At 32.5% G+C, this 19,801-nt stretch overlaps 1 long non-coding RNA gene across 1 annotated transcript; it reads right to left on the bottom strand.

The window, feature by feature from the left end:
• Window positions 1-14,157: 14,157 nt before the first annotated feature.
• On the bottom strand, window positions 14,158-16,860 carry LOC130825068 (uncharacterized). Its single transcript, XR_009046833.1, has 2 exons — window positions 16,609-16,860; window positions 14,158-14,766 (listed from the first exon to the last, which is right to left on the bottom strand). It is a non-coding gene; the product is annotated as an uncharacterized LOC130825068 (long non-coding RNA).
• Between the last annotated feature and the right edge of the window lie 2,941 nt (window positions 16,861-19,801).

Below are 19,801 nucleotides of genomic sequence, written 5' to 3'. Positions count from 1 at the left end.
ACTATCGTCGTTTTGTGAAGGATTTTTCTCGTATCGCTCGTTCACTAACAGCCTTGATGAAGAAGGAAAGAAAGTTCGAATGGACTGAGGAGTGTGAGAAGGCATTTCAGTTGTTGAAGGAAAAGTTAACTACAGCCCCTGTGTTGACCTTACCTGATCCATCCTTGGAATACTCTGTCTACAGTGACGCTTCCAAACATGGATTAGGTTGTGTTTTAATGCAAGATAGGAAAGTGGTGGCGTATGCTTCGCGTCAACTAAGGACTCATGAGGTGAATTATCCAACACAAGACTTGGAATTAGCGGTTGTGGTTTTCGCATTGAAAATCTGGCGACATTATCTTTATGGTGTCAAATGCAAGGTCTTCACGGATCATAAAAGCTTGCAATTTTTGTTCACTCAATCCGAGTTGAATTTGCGCCAACGGCGTTGGTTAGAACTTATCAGTGATTATGATTTGGAGATTTCCTATCACGAAGGCCGTGCGAATGTAATCGTTGATGCTTTGAGTAGAAAATCGAGGCATTCAGCCTCAGCGTTAATAACCTCTGAGGAGTTGTGCAAGGAGTTTTGGAGAATGAACTTAGAGATAATCCAAGAAGGGGAATTGGAAGCCAAGTTGAGTGCATTGTCTATTCAACCTACCTTTTTCGAAGATATTAGGGCTAAGCAACTGGAAGACCCAAAGTTCATTAAAATTCGGGAGCAGATCAGTGAAGGGAGAGCTGAAGGTTTTACAATTCATGAGGACGGTAGTCTGCGTTTTAAAGGACGGTGGTGTGTACCGGATGGGTGTGACTCTTTGAAGGAAAAATTATTGAACGAAGCCCATTATTCTAGATACTCGGTTCATCCTGGTGGAGAAAAGATGTATCAAGATTTAAAATACATGTTTTGGTGGTCAGGTATGAAAAAGAATATTGCAGATTTTGTTTCCAAGTGTTTAACGTGTCAAAAGGTTAAAAGTGAACATCGAAGACCAACTGGGTTACTGCAACCTCTAGAAGTCCCGGTATGGAAGTGGGATGACATTTCTATGGATTTCGTGTTAGGTTTGCCATGAACTAAGGCTGGTAATGATACTCTTTGGGTTATTGTGGATAGGCTTACTAAGTCTGCAAGGTTTATTCCGATGAACTGTAAGTGGGATATGGAACAACTTGCCCGTACCTATATTAGATACGTTGTTCGATATCACGGAATACCTCGTACTATTGTCTCCGATCGTGATACTCGATACTTGTCACATTTTTGGAAATCATTACAGCAGGCTTTAGGAACCACTCTTCTTCATAGTACGTCTTTTCACCCTATGACGGATGGTCAGACTGAACATGTCAATCAGATACTAGAAGACATGTTGAGAGCAATAGCCATGGAATGGCAAGGTTCATGGGATGAACATTAGGATTTAGTAGAATTCTCTTATAATAACAGTTATCAGGAAATGATTCAAATGGCTCCGTTTGAAGCACTTTATGGTCGTAAGTGCCGTAGTCCTGTATGTTGGGATGATTTTACTGAATCTGTCATCTTAGGACCTGATATGCTTGTGCAAATGACTGAGAAAGTAAAGTTAATTCACGATAAAATGAAGACAGCCCAGGATAGACAAAAAATCGTACGCCGATCTCCGACGTCGGCCTGATGAGTACAAAGTGGGCGACAAAGTTCTACTTCGTGTGTCTCCGATGAAAGGTGTGGTTCGTTTTAGTGCTCGTGGGAAGTTAAGCCCGCGTTTCATTGGTCCCTATGATATTGTGGAGCGGATTGGGAAGATAGCTTACCGGTTAGCGTTGCCTAATGCGGTGGGTAAGGTTCATGACGTTTTTCATATCTCCCAGTTAAAACGTTATGTTGCGGCTTCTTCGCATGTCTTAGACCCAGAACCGTTAGAGCTTGATGAAAGCCTCACCTATGAAGAGCAACCTGTTCAGATTTTAGATAGAAAGCTTCGCAGTACTCGGCGAAAAGATATTGCAATGGTTAAGGTTCTATGGTCAAATCATCGGTCACAAGAGGCAACTTGGGAAACAGAAGCTTCCATGCGAGAGAAGTATCCGTACCTTTTCCCTTAGGTTAGTAAGTTACGGCGACGTAACTTTTTAAGGGGGGCAGGAAGCGGTAGGATTTTTCACGCATAGAGTTATTTTGATCTATTTCTTTTGTTGTGTGTTTGTTTTGTCGTTTTTGTGTGTGTGATTGTTGGGAGTTTTGTGTTTGTACGTTGAGCTTTTGGGGTCAAAACCTTTTTAAGGGGGGGTAGTCTGTAACACCCCGATATTTTTCCGATATATTAAATGATTTACTAGTAATATTATTATTATTATTCTTTTTAGAAGGGTATATTTTTTTTATTATTATTTATTTTGTTAGTGGGTTAGATCATGAGATTTCAACTTTTAAGGCAATTAAAACCATTTTAAGCCCGAACCTTTTTTTTTCCTAATCTATCTTTAATTTCAAAAAAAAAAAATAAAAATAAATAATAAAATAGGGATTTGAAGAGTTGGTCGGCCATATGGGGTAAGTTGGGGAATTTGTAACCTCTTGAAGAATATTGAAAGATTAAGAATTATTGCCTTGCATAATTGTTTCCTTAATTTCCTTAATTCCATTATTTCCTTAATCTCCTAATTACCTTAGTCTCATCATTAGCATTCTTCTTTCAAAACTCTTAGAAAACTCAAGGAAAAAAATATATTCTTCTTCAATCTCCTTCTACTCACGCCTAGTATCATCTTCTTGTTCATTAATTGGTGTTTTGTTCTTGTGCAAATTGTGAGTAAATTCTTAACCTAGTTTTATTTTTAAAGTTTTAATTTAAATTTCTATGATTTTTTTTATGTATGTTATTTTATAATTTATGATTTGTTTATGATTTAAAATTCATGTATGAAAGTATGATGTATTTTTCTATCTAAATTAATGTATGATTTTAGGGTTTTAGATATGTTTATATGGGTGTGAAAGATTTGTTTGATGGATGATTGAAAAGTATATATATATATATAAAAAATGGATGCTCATAGAAAAATTGTATGTGATGTTAGAAATTTATTTTTATTAATTAATAGGAGGAATTTATAATGTTGGTAGAGAAATATACATGTATATATGTGATGTGTATGTATGTGTACATTTGTGTAAAAAGAATTATTTTTGAGGAAAAAAAAATAATTAATTAAAATTTATTTTGTAGAAGATCGTGAAAATTATGTAAATATTGTTGTTTAGATTTAATAGGAAATAAAGCATTGAAATTTATATTTTTGTGATAAAAAAAATGAAATGACAAAATCCCGTAGGTTATGAAAATGGTGAAAAAAATGTGTTTTTAGAACATTTTTGGCTTTGAAATTAAGTTAAAAAATACTTATACTATGTTATAAATTATGAAAATTGGAACCCGGGGGTTTTGACGCCTTCCGGACGCAACGGTGAAGTCGGATTTTCAGTTTGACTGTTTTAAGTTGAGTTTCTGGACAGAGTATATAGGCTATCCTGTTTTGTGCATTTACCATGTTATAGTATGTGATGGATGTTCATGTTGTGTGTAGTATTCTAGGTATGGGTGTAATTGTATATGTGTGTTATGGATGATTTGAGGAAAATGTGTATGTGTGCTTATTTCCCGAATACGATTGAACCTTGTAGGAAGTCGATTCGTGACCGGGAATTGATTAAGACGCTTGTGAGTTGGTTATCTTGCTTAAGGTATGTACACGCAGCGAAGTTCGCATTAGTCCGATGTATCATATAATAATGGTATACAAAAGTAAAGTATGGATATATAGTACGAATAATGTTATCTTTCGAATAAATAATTTTGATACATTGTTTTGATAAGCAGAGGTAGTATGACCTCACTACCCTTAAAGTGGACGTAGTATGACGTCAATTCGTGGAAATGAATTACTCGCGGTATATGGGGGCATTATGAGCCACCGCGGGGGTATGCATACTTAACCATAGGCACCGAAGTAAGGCGAGTGTCTATGGTAGAGACTTGCTTAGGGGTTAGGTTCCCCTAATGTAATGTCTCACTTATGGAGATTGGAGTGTACCGGCAGTATGGCTGGATAGTACAGCAGTATGGCTGACTAATCTTTACATGAAAATAATTATTCTTTATTAGCATGATCGAAGCGTACTGTTCTGTTAATTGACAGCTATTAAATTAAAACTTTCTCTTGTGTTATTATTTACTTGATATGCGACGATTGCTGACGTGTACTTTTGGTCTTAACGACCCTGCGATGATGTTGTTTCCTATCTGGGCAATGACTAGCAGTAAGTTAAGTTGCAGGTTTGGGGAGTGAGGATTGACCCTTGAAGAAATAAATCATTAGGATATAGAAGTCTTGATAAGAACTTCTAATTAAGTTTAAAGAACATTTGGTTTTATGAGGCGATTTTCGTTCTCAAGTTGTAATAAGTAGATTTAACTTTTCGTGCTTATCCGCTGCTAAGAATTTCTTATATCTAGTAGTTCATAATAACACTAATAGAAATCGATCCGCAAGCTTTCCTTAATTTCAAATCCGTTTTAACTGCCTTCTAACATCCCGGTTTGACTCGGATAATATTTATCTCGTTTTTAAAAGGGCCATCTTCTCTTTTCGTACGACCCGAGTTATTCCGAGATGTTACAATTAATCATATATGATCAAATCTTTTTATAACATTTTAAATCATTCATCATTACTTGATTAGTAGATTAACAACTCAAATTAATAACTCATAACATAATACATGTTTCAAGTATATAATCAAATTATATATATAACACATTTTAGCAAGTTAATATAATTAATAATTATACGTTCACAGCCATGATACTAGTACACATATCGTAATTATTCAATAATAACATCCTTTATCCATCATAATATCAAATTCTAATTACGACAATATGAGGATGATTTAGAATCATGAAGGGCAATGTCAATGGTCACCAACACTTTTCAGCTATTCATTTACCATACGACTAGATATGTTGAAAGTATGTAATTTATATCAATTAAGATCACGAGCTAATATATGACTAAAGTAATGCATCATGTACATATATAATGATGGTACTAATGGTACTAATAGGGTAATAATAACAGTAATGATCAACAAAGATGACATTTTATGTATACATAAAAATATGCACGATGAAAAATAACTGATGAACACACCTACATCACCGCAATTTTCAATATCAATAGCAAAGCAGTCATGTATCACACAGTTTGATAAAGTTGTGATACCAACACTAGTTTCACAATATCCAACCTACATCATAACATTTCCATCACAATACTACCTCTAACTATAAGACCGTTATCGCAACCATATGACTGCTACATTAACAATTCTAACACTATACTAAAGTACAACATCACAAAGCTAACAAAATAACGCAACACTTTGAGATTATGCATTACAATTATTCCTTCGCAAATAAGTGGAATTCAATCACCCTTCGACCTAAGATGCGAAACTTAGAACTAACAACTATAACATAATTGTTTGTATTAAAACACGTCAAAATTTCAAAACTCTTTTCATCAAATGCTTATTACGATCCAATGATTTAGTAACATCAAATTAAAACTCTTCTTAACACAAGTGCGAATATTATTTAACTTTCTTTATCGCATAATAATGATTGTATATAATAATCATTTAAGACATAACCCATTATCTCGATTCATCTCTCAAATTATAATTATTTGCATATTCATTGTCGTTTTTTCAATGTTTAGTTTTAAAACACCTCTTGACTTTTATTAGGACCACATTATCTTTAGTAACTCTCCAACTTAATTTACCACGTATCACATCAATCATTATTAAAACAGTAACTTGCGTAAAGTCAGCTTCATTTAGAATCTCATCTAAGTCTTTTCATTTCAATACGTTGGCAGGACTATTAAATTGGTGATCAATGAGATACTCTAAAATACTTAAAACATTTAATTGTATCTTACGTGCACAAAGACGCTTATTCCACCTCATCATCAGGTTAATTTATCCTTATGTGTTGTAACTGCCCAGAAGGCCATGAGGAAAACAAATTATAATATCACGGATTACTTTTTAATTTCAAATATTATTTTATCCAGCTAACGCTTTAAAACTGTCACAATTCTTCTTCACATTATCATCCGATTAAAACATTCATCACTCTATATAAGCATTTAATGAGACAAAATGTCTTAGTTTTATTTTAAAAAATTTATTTTTTTGGACAACAAATAGTGATTTAAAGGTCGTTATCACTCGGCAAACATGAAATACTATATTCATTATGATGAGAGTTAGATGCTTACAAAAATCAAAATCAATGACAGGGGACACTTATAGTATATAATTCATCAAAATATATATAAAGTGATTACTAAGGTCAATAGGTTGACTATCGTTTTCACTCTCAACTGATTCTCAAGGTCTCACTACAAGCATAAGATGTTGGGTTTAGAACTAACAAATATATATTACATTAACCAATTTAAAGCATCAGTCTCAATCACCGTATGAGACTGAAAACGTTTATTAGTAGACACGATTATGCCACACTAAAACTCAACACCAATGTTACTATAGCTAATTACAAAGGTCAAGAGCCTCAACCTAGTAAGAATTATGACTTCAAATGAAAATATTAAGGCAATTCTAGTTTGAACAACAACACTAATGTGATAATTTAGTTCAATTGATATAGCATTATCTTTAAACACTTAGAGACGTTGAAAACAATCTCTTAACTTCAACTCATCACTATATGAAGAATATGTCGATAATACTCTTATAAATCATGGTTCGAAATTGGGGGTTGAATTCTCAAACTATAAACTCTTAACGTGCTCTCGAACTTCTCCTTATATATGGGTTTTAACGCATCTATACTTTAACTATGACCGCATTATTATCATCAACTGGTGATTAAAACTTTATTTACAAGATATCGCATACAAGATCCCTTTCTTTCATTTACAATATATCGAATTCTTATTACACTTTAGCTCTTATCCTTATTCTAGTTTAAACTACTTACGATCATGCTTGCACAGTCATTAAACATATTCAAGAGAATTATGATTACCACTTCTATGTTATGATGAACAAATGCACTTGACAAAGGCGATGCTCAAGCAGAGAAATAAACAGTGGGTTCATGTATAGGATCAATATCAAAACTCGTAAGCTTTATGAAAACAATTAACATGAACAAATATTCAGACACATAAGACTAAATTTCATATAATCATTACAAGCAAGAGAAAGTTCCCGATGCATCTAACTTCTCTAGAATTTCATCATTCATACTTCATATCTCCATAATGACTACTTATAATACAACTCCAGTTGAACCAAATACTCAAAAATTTTATTATTTCTTGACAATATATAATTCAAATCCACTGATTTGTTAAATCATCTCATCATTCAAACCACCATCATAATTTTTGTTTATAATAATAACACACATAAGAATGAGTCTCATAACAAGCTAAACAAACTATATATTTATCTATGCACATGCAATGATAATCATTATACATGAACATGTAATATGCACCTATCCCAAATCTACCCAAACTCTCACGAATAACTTCTAACTTCAAGCAATTTCTCAACGAATTTGAGGACACAAAGCGTCGAAAATAGGGACCACTGGCTCTGGTAACCACCTGTAACACCCCAGAATTTTCGACCCCTTAACGAAACCAAAACCGTAAAGCACGGGAGAAAATTCGGCTGTTACATAAAAGAAAAAAGAAGAGAATTTAGATAATGTTAAATATTAAATTAAAAAAGGTGAATGGAAATTTCGGCAGCATCTGCCTTAAAACTGTGCGCCTTTGTAGAAAAACAAAAGTTATTTAGAAGCTAATAAAGTAAAGGCACCAACGGCCTATCAAAACTATGTCACGACAGAATGATTCGTCGCCGGCTTCTCAAATCAACATGCAAGCATGGATCGTGGTTCCAGTGTCAACGTTTGTGTTTTAAAGAGACTTAACTCCTTAAAACCATACAGAGTTATAAACTACGCAGTGGATATACAAATATACGAGGGAGGACACAAGACCTCATAACAAAACATATACAACCAAAGTTTACAAAAGATAACAAGAGCTACAAAATCGAAAGATAGCAGTACGACACAGATTATCCTTTGCCCTCATCACACTCCCCAAATGCAATGCAATGCAAAAAAGCTCCAGTACCTGCTACGCCTGTCTATGATCCTTCTGCTGCTCGACATTAGACCAAAGGCCAATGTGTCATAGCAGGACAATCATAGAAAGTCATAAACAATCAAACATAAACACAAACACGTACACATCAGTAACTAACATCAAATATAATAAGGCCAACTACTAGATAGCATTATATCATAAAACAACATAAGATGATTTCATAAAACGCAAGCACAGATAGTAACCGTTTATCGACCACTTATAGTTCTTAATTTCATTACGTGCTTTCCAACCCGAACCATGTGTTCTTGGGTAGAATGCAGGTCTTCACGCTCCTCTTTTCAAACATAAACTCTTGCAAAACACGTATAGTATCAACTCGATCAAGGCATTAACAGAATACCTAACACATGACCTTATAGAGCTTGTCTATCTTAAGGTAAGTGTGATCATAGTCTGTAATACCCTTGAGGTAACTTAACTTAGGCACACTTCTCACTAGCATAAACTATTCTATCAATAAGTAGATGTTCTATTAATGAGTAAACGTTCTATCAATGTGTAAGCTTTCTATCAAAGAATGAACCTTCTATCATTAAATAACTTTCGATTAATGAATAAACTTTCTATCACTGAATAACTTTATATTAGTGGATCTTTTCTCTACTTCCTAGCATAGTGACACGGCCTACCTTCTCGGGTCCTACCTTCGGGAAAAACTAACACACTGGGTTACTAAACAAGCCATATTGGGGTTTGCAAGGCCCGCATGGTAACACCTCGGTCAAGGGGCGGTATCGGCCACCCGGCGCCCAATGACCCAAGCATGCTCATACCCCCCTTACGGTGGTCCCGTCGAACCTCACCTAGGGGACTACTAAATCAACCGGACGTAATCCAATTGAGTCACGCCAGCTAATCATAATCTAATACTTTATCAGATAGGAATAATTTCCACATTCGACTATTAATGAGCGCCCTAGGATAGCAGCACGCCAAAGCCCATTGAGCCACTCAACAAAATATGAAAAAAGGAGTCATTCTAACTCCAATTAAGGCATAATCTAATTCTTAAATAAATAAGGGGGTGGTCCCCGCCTTCTACTAACACTCTCATTCTCTAAACTATTCTAAGCTCAGGGATTTCAAAATCGATGGCCCTTCATATATAAAGTTTTCTCACTAGCACTTCGTAGTTTCGATATACTACATATTGTCACAATAAACAATAATGTCTTAAGGGAAATTGCATACAAGGGTTAGTTACTGTGTGTACGTACCTGTAAGCGTCACTGCACGATCAAAATTCACAAAATCACCCAACTAAGGCACTACTTTCCTCTTACAAAATGGGAACCTATATAAGTTATTAGTAGAACTAATAAGTTCCCTTAACTACTTTGCCATACCAAACTAAATACCAAAGTAACCGCTATCACCCATTCAACATGAGTTTCCAATTACTCTAGCACGCACACAACTCATTCAATACAAGTTAAAATTATTAACTCAACACAACATAAGCCTTTCCATCAATTTAAAGTAGAAGTATGTGTGAATCGTTTCTTTACATTAACTAATTTTGAGTATATCGGCTCGCGTTACCCAAAAATAACTAATCACAACTAAACCTTACAATTTTAATATAACATTAATATAACGATAAGGCAAATCTTAGAGTTATCGTATCGACATATCATTTGTTACATTCTCCAAAGCTATTAAGAACTATAGTCAAAACAACACGACAATTAACTTTAGCAACCATCAACGATAAGTTGACATTATGCTCTTGGCTTACTAATATCATGTATCTATAACTTCAATAACAACCTAATAAGGGTATTTTTAATTCACAACAATCAAACGACAACAATTAGTAGCTATTATTGTCAATTTAATCAATCAAAATCACTTTCATAGTCAACTAAAATCATCACCATTACTAATTATTCACAATAATAACCAATCGACCAAATCTCAAAACAACTTTGAAAGATATTTAATCAATCATCACCAAAATATAGTGTAAAACACACATTATTTGTAGTTTCATCTCTAAATCCAAGCCCTAATCCTTTCGTGTTCAAAGCTAACATATTTAGTTATTACCCATACTAAGATTCGAAGAAACTAATACAAAATCAACACACAACCCATAATTTCAAATCACACTTCAAATCCTAAGTCATAAACATGTTTAATTCATCAATAAAATACTTACCCACCCAAAAGATTCATTGATATTAACGCAAAACCAACATCAACTCAATACACTTAATAAAACTCCAATTAAAGCTAGAAAATTAATTAGAGGAAAGAGGAGATGGCTCACAATGGGGGGACTAGAAAAGGGTGAGAGTATGGGTAGTTATTGTGGTGATGGTGGAGGGTGGACAGCCGGCTGTTGTTGTTGGAGTCCTTCGGTGCGCCTGCCGCTGAGGGGAAAGAAGAGACACGGCCTATTGTCGGTGTCTGGGCTGCTGCTTTCTGCTCGTGGGAGGAGGTGAAACGACTGTGCAGGTGGTTGCTCGTGGGTGGCTGGTTGGAGCCAGCTGCTGGCGGCACGGAAAGAGGGAAAGGAGAGAAAGAAGGAGGAGAAGGAGGGAAGAAAGTGACGGCTGGTGGGGAAGCAACGAGGGTTTCGTGCCCTTTTTATCATGGTTATTTTTATTATTATGATTATTATTATTATTATTATTATTATTATTATTATTATTATTATTATTATTATTATTTATTTAGTTATTTATTTATCTATATTTATCTTTTTGCAAGGGACCTTCGTGTACTCACAAATTTAATAAAATAATAAGTTTAATTTGAACCTCCTCATTTTAGAATCGTTATTGTATTTTTAATATAAATATATGTTAATATTTAAATTCGTATATGAATGGAGTTTATGAAAACTACTTCTAAATTAATTTGACATAATTATAAAATCTCCAAAAGTTATTAAAATATTAATTAATGACGTCAAAAAATCAAAATTAAATACAACTAATGAGATTGTGACATGTGTACTACTCAATCCTCTTCCTCCCATCTCCATCCTCTTCATGGAGAGGATCAAGACCAATCCTCTTGGCCAAAAGGATTGTTATTTCCTTTACACATTCAAGAGGATAGCTTAAAGGAGGAAAGCGAGTACTAAGACGAAGGTAAATCCTCTACAATTTTCATGGTCTTATAGTCCAATCCTTAAATTTTGTCACACTTTTTATTTTATCGCCATCCCTATTTAATTAAAATGATGAAAATGCCCCTGGACTAAATTTTTATAAAATACTTCAATCTCACTCAATAACACTTTTATCACTCTAAAAACACTAAATCTAAACATAAAATTTGTAGAGCTAAACGTAAGGAAATCAAAACGTAAACAGCAATTCGAGGTAATTTCTAATCGAAACTCATTCCATTATTCAAAAAATAAAAAATAAAAAAATTATTCGAAGCACATAGTCGCACGGGACCCAACCGCGAAGGAGTCGCACAAAAGCCGCCACAGAATTTGTCCACCATGTTTTCTACGTCATTGACAATATGCCATACGCATAATAAATGTTGCACATCTACATTAAAAAGAAGATGGAATATAATTAAGATATATTTAATAAATAAAATGACAATAATTAATCAATATAATCTTTTTACCTGAAAAGACATCACAAATAGCTGCAGATAAACCCTTGTCTCGATCAGTTACAATTACGTTGGGAGTCTGAGCACTGCCAAAAATGTCTCTCCATCTCTCCAACACCCACGAATATGACACAGCGCCTCATCTCACATCAAATAAAACGCAACCAAGAAGTTGTGATTGGTTAGCGTTATTCCAATTATTTCACAAAGCAGCCACTTTTGTTTGTTTGTTTTATACGTTGTATCTATCAACACAACATAAGACCATGTATGTATCATCTGGATGGATGTAGGATTTGCAATTAATAATCGACTTAATTGCCCTTCACTATCCAAATCTGTCGTAACCACGTAATTATGCTCTGTAGCCATATAAAGACAGTGTTGAAGCGGAGTCCTACCCTCCATCTCTTCTCTCCTAATTGATTGTCAAATTGAGGTCATAATAAACGCAGGTTGCATGCCGGTTGCACTAAGCTCTCGTATGTGCTGTCGAATATCTACAGTCAACCTATTTGTCCTGATGTGACCATTTCTATATACTAAGAACGGGTGGTTATATCTTCCTTTTTCACCAGGACATACCCTTACCGTCCAAGGTCTTTCCCCTGGTTTACCACTACTTCATACAATCATAAATTTACACCCACATGTTCTACTTTTAGAACCAGGTCGGGCAGTATTATCTAGGTTATGCAAATCACGGTTCGGTTGAAGATCAGTTATTTGAGCTATCAGGTTAGCATCGGTTCGGTGTCGGTTGAAGTTCGTGTCGAGTAGTCAATCGGTTTCGGGTTATCATCAGTTAATAATTGTTTCGATTTTACCGGGTACAGATCGAGTTCGGGTATTATTTTCCAGTAGAATTTGGCTACGAATTACTAATTACTATAGATCGAGTCAATATGAGATTAAGTTGTTAGTCATTTTTTAATTGATGATAAGATTCCCTTTACTTAAAGCAAAATAGTTAAAATGCAAATCAGTAAGCGATTATTATTTTGTTCGTTTTACTTGTTTGACTGTAAATTAAAATTAAAGTTTTATCATTTTTAATCTAATTTGATTAAAAATAGTTAAATAAACACTGACCATTGATTATTAACTCTAAATATATGAAACTAGGTATTTATAAAATTTAATTTATAAAAATTTCTATTACTTTATTAGATTAACTAATATGAGTCGATTATACCTCAATGTTAAAAATTGGTTCAGGTTTTATAACATTTCGATTAAAAATTCGTTCAGGTTAAGTCGGTTTTAGCCGGATCGAGTTCGGTTTTGAGCATGATTCGGGTCGGTCACTATTAGGTTCGAGTAATCTTGGTTAACGGTAACATATTGGTGATAAAAGATCAGTTGCAGTTTGGTTCGATTTTACGATGATGATGATGAACTCCATTAACCACCACTATTGCCACTATGCAAAGAAAAACCGAAATTGATTTAGTCATTTCAATGGCTTCCAAACTGTTTCTTAGAATATTCTAGAATACTTATATTTGTGTCTATTAATTTATTTGGTGAGTATTTCGTGTGTTAGAAATTTCATAACTATAAGAAAGTTCGAAGAACTTACAATTGAATGTTCATCAATTCGCGTGGCTTGAAACAGGATGCTACAAAAAGTATATTTTTATTTGGTTGCTTAAATCATGACATTTTATATTTATTATTCATTAATGCTTACTGCTATGATCATATTGGAAAGCAAGTATATTGTTGACCTTAAATTAGTTATGATTATGTTTACATTTGGTTTGAATAGGCTTTGGATTAGAGTTTTGTTCTCCAGTGAGGCATTGAAATCCTTTCCAATAAGTGGGCTTCATTTTCACCCTATGCAGTTTTTTGGAGTTCGTGTATGGAGGCCAAAGTTTCATAAATCGCATTTTTGATTTGAAAAAAAAATATCTCATTTCTCATATAATATAGGGAAATTTGTAAAGAAACACATTTTAAAATCCCTTTTTTGTAAAGAAATACCTTTTAAGAGACTTTTTTTAAAAAAAACACCTTAAATCAGTTTCCGGTGACTTTTGTCAACTTTCCGGCGTTGACTATGCCATTTGAGCTCAAAAGTCAACGCCGGAAAGTTGACAAATGGCATAGTCAACGCCGGAAAATTGACAAAAGTCACCGGAAACTGATTTAAGGTGTTTTATTTAATAAAAAGTCTCTTAAAAGATGTTTTTTTACAAAAAAAATTATAAAAAGTGTTTCTTTATAAAAAAAGGGGTTTTAAAAGGTGTTTATTTGCAAATTTTCCTATAATATAATATTTTATTCATTCTTCATAAAAAAAAATAAAAAAAATATCATAGCTTACTGTTGCATTTCATTATTCATTATTAGCTACTAAATATATTCAAATGACATGCTACTTAAGATGTTTAAGAATCCCGATAACATCAACTAACTTTCCCACTTGGAACCATTTCCATACTATTTTACCATTTTTATCTCTCAATTCCATATCAATTCTAGGACCGATAGATTCCTTCACAGTTTTACTGGTTTTCTCCCAATTGTTCTCCAGTGAGATTGCTTTAGCTTTAGCTTTGAATCCATTCTTACTGCCAAATTTACTCAAAATTTCACCCTCAATATATTTGAATCGCACTGCTTTGGCAATAGTTTGGATGACCATAAGCGCTAGTTTTTGATCTGTCGTAATATCAAATTTCTTCTTTATATAGATTTCATCATTAATGAACGTATTTAGTGGTTGGATCTTTAACTCTACCTCGAAAGTTATTCAATAGTGTGGAGTAGCTTTGGCTGGTAGCACTCCTAGTCACTATGAATGTTAGATCTGCTGCATTGCAAGTCCATTAAAGGATCACACTTGTTGTAATGGCTACCAGGATATAAATCAAATTTGTTATCTTTTTCATCTTCATTTTGTTGTTTCACCTGTCAAATTAATAGTATAATTAAGTTTAATGTCTATCAAATACAAATTGTTGAATGAACCCGTCTAATGGTGAGATTGTTTTTATTGGGTTGATTCATATACATTTAGTTTTAAAGTGGTCAATTACAATTTTAAAATGATCAATTAAAGAAATAGACTAATTATATCTATCCGTCATGGTAAGAGGGTCTAATACGGAGGAGTTGTCCATCTAATATCTACATATATATGTACCAAACTACATTTTGTTTGGCTTAATATTTTAAGGGTTTATCTAAAAGATGGTTTTTTAAAACTAAATTACATTTTATTTGGCTTTTGGCTAGTGTTTGGTAAATACTTTCGGAGTTTTATTATACCAGCTACAACTTCCTTTTTACGCAATTAATTGAATTATTTAAATCATTTGTATCTTAAGTTATACATAACTAAAAATTATAAAAAATAAATATTATAAAACTATGTAATTAGATGATTCAAACAATGCAATTATAAAAAATTGAAACAATAATTCCAATGACAATTTGACAGTGATATGTCTAAATTGATTACATTTCAAAAAATGCAATTAAAAGAAACTGACATATAATGCAAATAATTCCAATCTATAGTTAATTGCAAAATTGGCTAACATCTTATGATATTAATTATACAAAATAGTACTACTAATAAAGAAATACAAATATACAAACAAAAAAGAGAAGTAGAAATCAAAAACAACTTAAATACGAGAATGAAACATGTCATACTATAAAAATTTTATATTTAATATTTACCATGTGATATAATAAAAAAAATTCATACTTAATTTTAATATACTATGTCATACAAAAAAAAAATTTATATATGAGTAACTATGTTAATTTTTCTTATTTTAGTTTAATACTCTCTCATATTCAACATATGTGTCTCATTTTATTTTTTAGTTAAGTCATCCTAAATATCTCAATTCTATTTTGATTGTTAACTTTATCAATTTACCCTTTAAAAACGTACCATATAACCTCACTTTACATTTTTACCCCCTCAAAATTTAAAAACACTACCCTTTCTCTCTCATAAACGTGGTCCCATTTAGATTTTTAAAAATTTGTGCAAAGTCAAATGAGACATATATTGTGAATAGGAGGGAATACATATATCATACAACAACTAAAATTTATATTCAATTTCTATTTCAATTTTTCTAATTCAATTGATATAAATTAACTAAGTAATGTATGTGTACTGATATTAAATAAACTTGACGATGAACATTAAATAAATCTAAGTAGGAATTGTTTTTACAACTGAAAATATATGACAACAACACATGTTGCGAAATATTATTTAAAAATGGTTTTTAGCTTAGGCAATACACACAATGCTTTTTTACAAAAAATGGTTTCATCATTGATTTCCGCTTTTTAGCAATGAATTTTATCGTGTAAAATAATTCTTTTAGTAAAAGTATTTTAAAAGGAAGAAAATACTATTTAAATTAGTTGAGATGTTGGGTTTTTTGTCGAAATATAAAATTTGCTTTTAGAAGACTATTTATTCGTATTTCGTTTTTATTTTGTCCATAACAAACAACTAGCCAAACTTTTACTTAACAACTTGCTCATATAAATGACTTAACAGTAATCAGTTGTTAAAAATCTGTTATAACTAAAATAAAATTATATATACATATTAAATAAAAAATGTAAATATGTCATAAAAATGAAGGGAAAAGGTTAATGAACTAACTAATTAATAATATACAAAGTTTATTACATTTTAAGTTCTAATGAATTATAATTTATTAGAAGTTTGTAATATAAGAATCTTGAAAGAGTAAGAAGAAATGAGAAACTTACAGAAGTATGATGCTCAAGCTTTGAGCGGATCGGATAAGGAAACAATAGAGAAAATTGTTGCTAAAAAATGTTTAATCTACTGTAGTATGCGATAATATGACACTTGAATACTTCTTGCCTTTAAATAAGATTGTCCGAAGTTGAGGTGTTTATTTGCATTATCAGGCTGATTTTTAAATAGGTGTATTAGGTCGGTTTGAAATAGATTTTATATCCACATTAGTCTTTATATAATTGTAAATTTAATTTTAAGTTAAGTCAAATCGAATTTAATTATAAAATCAAGAAAATATCTAATTATTGGATTTGTTTTAAATAGCTGTAAATCCCATAACGAGAAATGTGTGCGTCTTGTCTACAAATTAGCATTACCTACTACTGATTCCATCCTTCAGTCATTGGTCCAGCTATTGTGGTTACTTTATCTATAGGATGAGTTGGACTTCCAACTAGACTTTATCTTCAGTCATTTCTTTATCTATTGAAAGAAATGAACTTTTCAATGGGCCCAATCAGATTGGTAAAATATTATAAAATTATCAAAAACATTTCAACATTTGTCATTGGCTCAAAATAAATCTTATTAATGGATAACTCAAATGACTTGTTACTTGATAGAAAATAAATCAAATACGCCAAATAAGCTTAGACTCGTATTGAAACCGAATCTGATCCTATATCTTTGGACCCGATTCAGTCACAATCCGTTGTCATCCCTACCCATCACACCTTCTCAACAATTTTCCTACGCTACCCTCCCCTCTCCTTCACTTGATTTCACCATTAGTAGGGATGGGCATGAGTCTTGGACCCTAAAGGTGATCTAGATTCGTCCTAACCCTAATTTAAGAGTCTAGATCCATTGATTTTTGGAGCCTATGAATTTGGGTTGGATTTGGGTCCATGACCTTAGGGACTGAGTCCGGGTCTGGGTTTGGGTCCACACGTTTAAGACCTAGATCAGATCCATAGATCCATTTACATCTTTTTTTTAATTATATATTAGCTATCATGTGTATTAGCTATCATGTGATTTTGAATTTTATCGGTTCATGTAATTTGAAATGTGGTTATTGTGTTCATACTTTAAATATTAAAAGACTTGATAAATATTTCGTTATACAAACTTAAATGTCGGAAAACTTCATATATTTATTCGCTCAATAAGTATAATGTATTAGAAGATACTTGTTAGTCGAAAATGTTTAAACAATTTTATTTTATAAGAATAGTCAAAAATTGTATATTAATATTTTTGAAAAAATTTATGCGAAAAAAATTAAATTATTTAAGAGCCAGATCCAGACCCTAGAACCGCTAAACCCTAAGGGTCTGGGTTCGGGTCCAATACTTTTAGAGCCTATGAATTTAGGTTCAAGTCTAGGTCCAATAAATAAATTAGGGTCTGCATTTGAGTCTAGTTGGATTCGATTTAGATTCGACTCATGTTCATCTCTATCTATTAGGGAACTGATACCCTCTTCCTCTCTCAAATGAACCCCAAGCTAGCAGCACCTTCCCCCACCCCCTTCTCACAACTGAAAACACTAAAACTACCTTTCCAAGTTGGATTTAAAAACTCATCCCCAACCCTCCCCACTCCTAAAAACCTTAAATCGACTGTTGTCAGGTGTGGAAAGCAGATAGGGGAGGTATTTTAGGATTTTGTTGGTGGGGGAGAAAAGTAAGGGTGGCGAGGTGCAGGTTTACCAATGTTAAATTTTCAACCAAATCTATTTTGAGAACAACTTTATAATATTTGGGATTATGTTGAGTTATTCTTTGGTGAAGTTTATCTTTAATGGATGCCCAATAGTTGAGATTCTTTTTGATAATTTTTTCAAAAATATTTTAATCTAGTTTAAAGTTTTTTATAGGAGACAAATTAATAGTAGGAAAAGTCCAAACTAAAGGAACAATTCAAAATTCATATATTTTTTCATAGAGTAAAAAACTAGACAAAAGAATTTTCGTTGATACCTGTATTGACTCTACAATCAAAAAGTGTATGTCATTATTTAGCAACTATTAAAAAGGTTTGAGATGTGTTTACTTCGCACAAAGAATAATGTGCAGAACATTTGTAATATGTACAATAAGCCTTCCTATAATTACTCCGACAAGTATTCAATCAAATACTTACTATAAAATCGTTGACATTCCTCCTCAAGTTGGAGCATGATGGTCACAAATGCCTAATTTTCCAAGAGAAACATAAATTGGCTTAGCTACATTTTATTTTCCTTGATAAATTTAATGATTATGGTATATTTGTGCTTCTATTATATTTTGAGTGAACATTATGCATTATTTATTTTAGTTGTAATATTTTAGTATTACATTTTAAACAATTTTAAATATAATGGATTTTAACAGTTTGATATTATATACTTCCGCATTATTTATTTTAAACATTATTATAATGTTAATTATGTAATGCGACTACCGCTCCTGTTACACATTTAGTATTATGAGCATATTTATGTATAACCCACTAATACATTATATGAAAGTTGTATTTTTGAATTTTGAGATATCTCGAATGAACTCTTAGGATGGGAATTATGTTCAGAAAGAATAATCATCTACAACTTTAAGCATACATAGATGCAGATTGTTCCGGTCGAGACAGAGTGAAAGAAAATCCACTTTAGGGTATTTTACTCTTGTTAGAGTAAATTTTGTAACTTGAAAAAGCAATAAACAAAAGCAAAAAGCAAAGAGTTGTAGATTTTATCCAACGCTGAAGCAAAATTGCATGGTATTGCTAAAGGAATTACTAAGGTTTTATGGTTTAGGAAATTATTTGGTGAACTTAGTTTCACACAAGAAGGAAGTTGTGAAATTTACTGTGATAACAAAACAGCATTAAGTATCTCTGAAAATTCTATTCAACATGATGGAACCAAATTTGTTTAAATTGATCGACATTTCATAAAGGAAAATTTAAAAGAAAAAATCATAAGTCTTCCTTATGGTCGGTCAAAGGAGCACTTAACAAATATTTTTACAAGAGGAGATTTGAATTCTTTAAACATACACTTGTCAAGTTGGATATCGAAGATCCTCTGATCCAATGATCCAACTTGAGGGGGACTGTTAGAAAATAAAATAGGTTAAAAATATCATTAGGAAAAGATTTAAGATTGATTCTATAAATTAGCATTCTTATTTGTATAAACACAAAACTATA

Source organism: Amaranthus tricolor, chromosome 10, assembly GCF_026212465.1.
Source record: "Amaranthus tricolor cultivar Red isolate AtriRed21 chromosome 10, ASM2621246v1, whole genome shotgun sequence".
Classification (NCBI taxonomy): Eukaryota; Viridiplantae; Streptophyta; class Magnoliopsida; order Caryophyllales; family Amaranthaceae; genus Amaranthus; species Amaranthus tricolor.
This window is presented reverse-complemented; position numbering and strand designations above follow the sequence as displayed.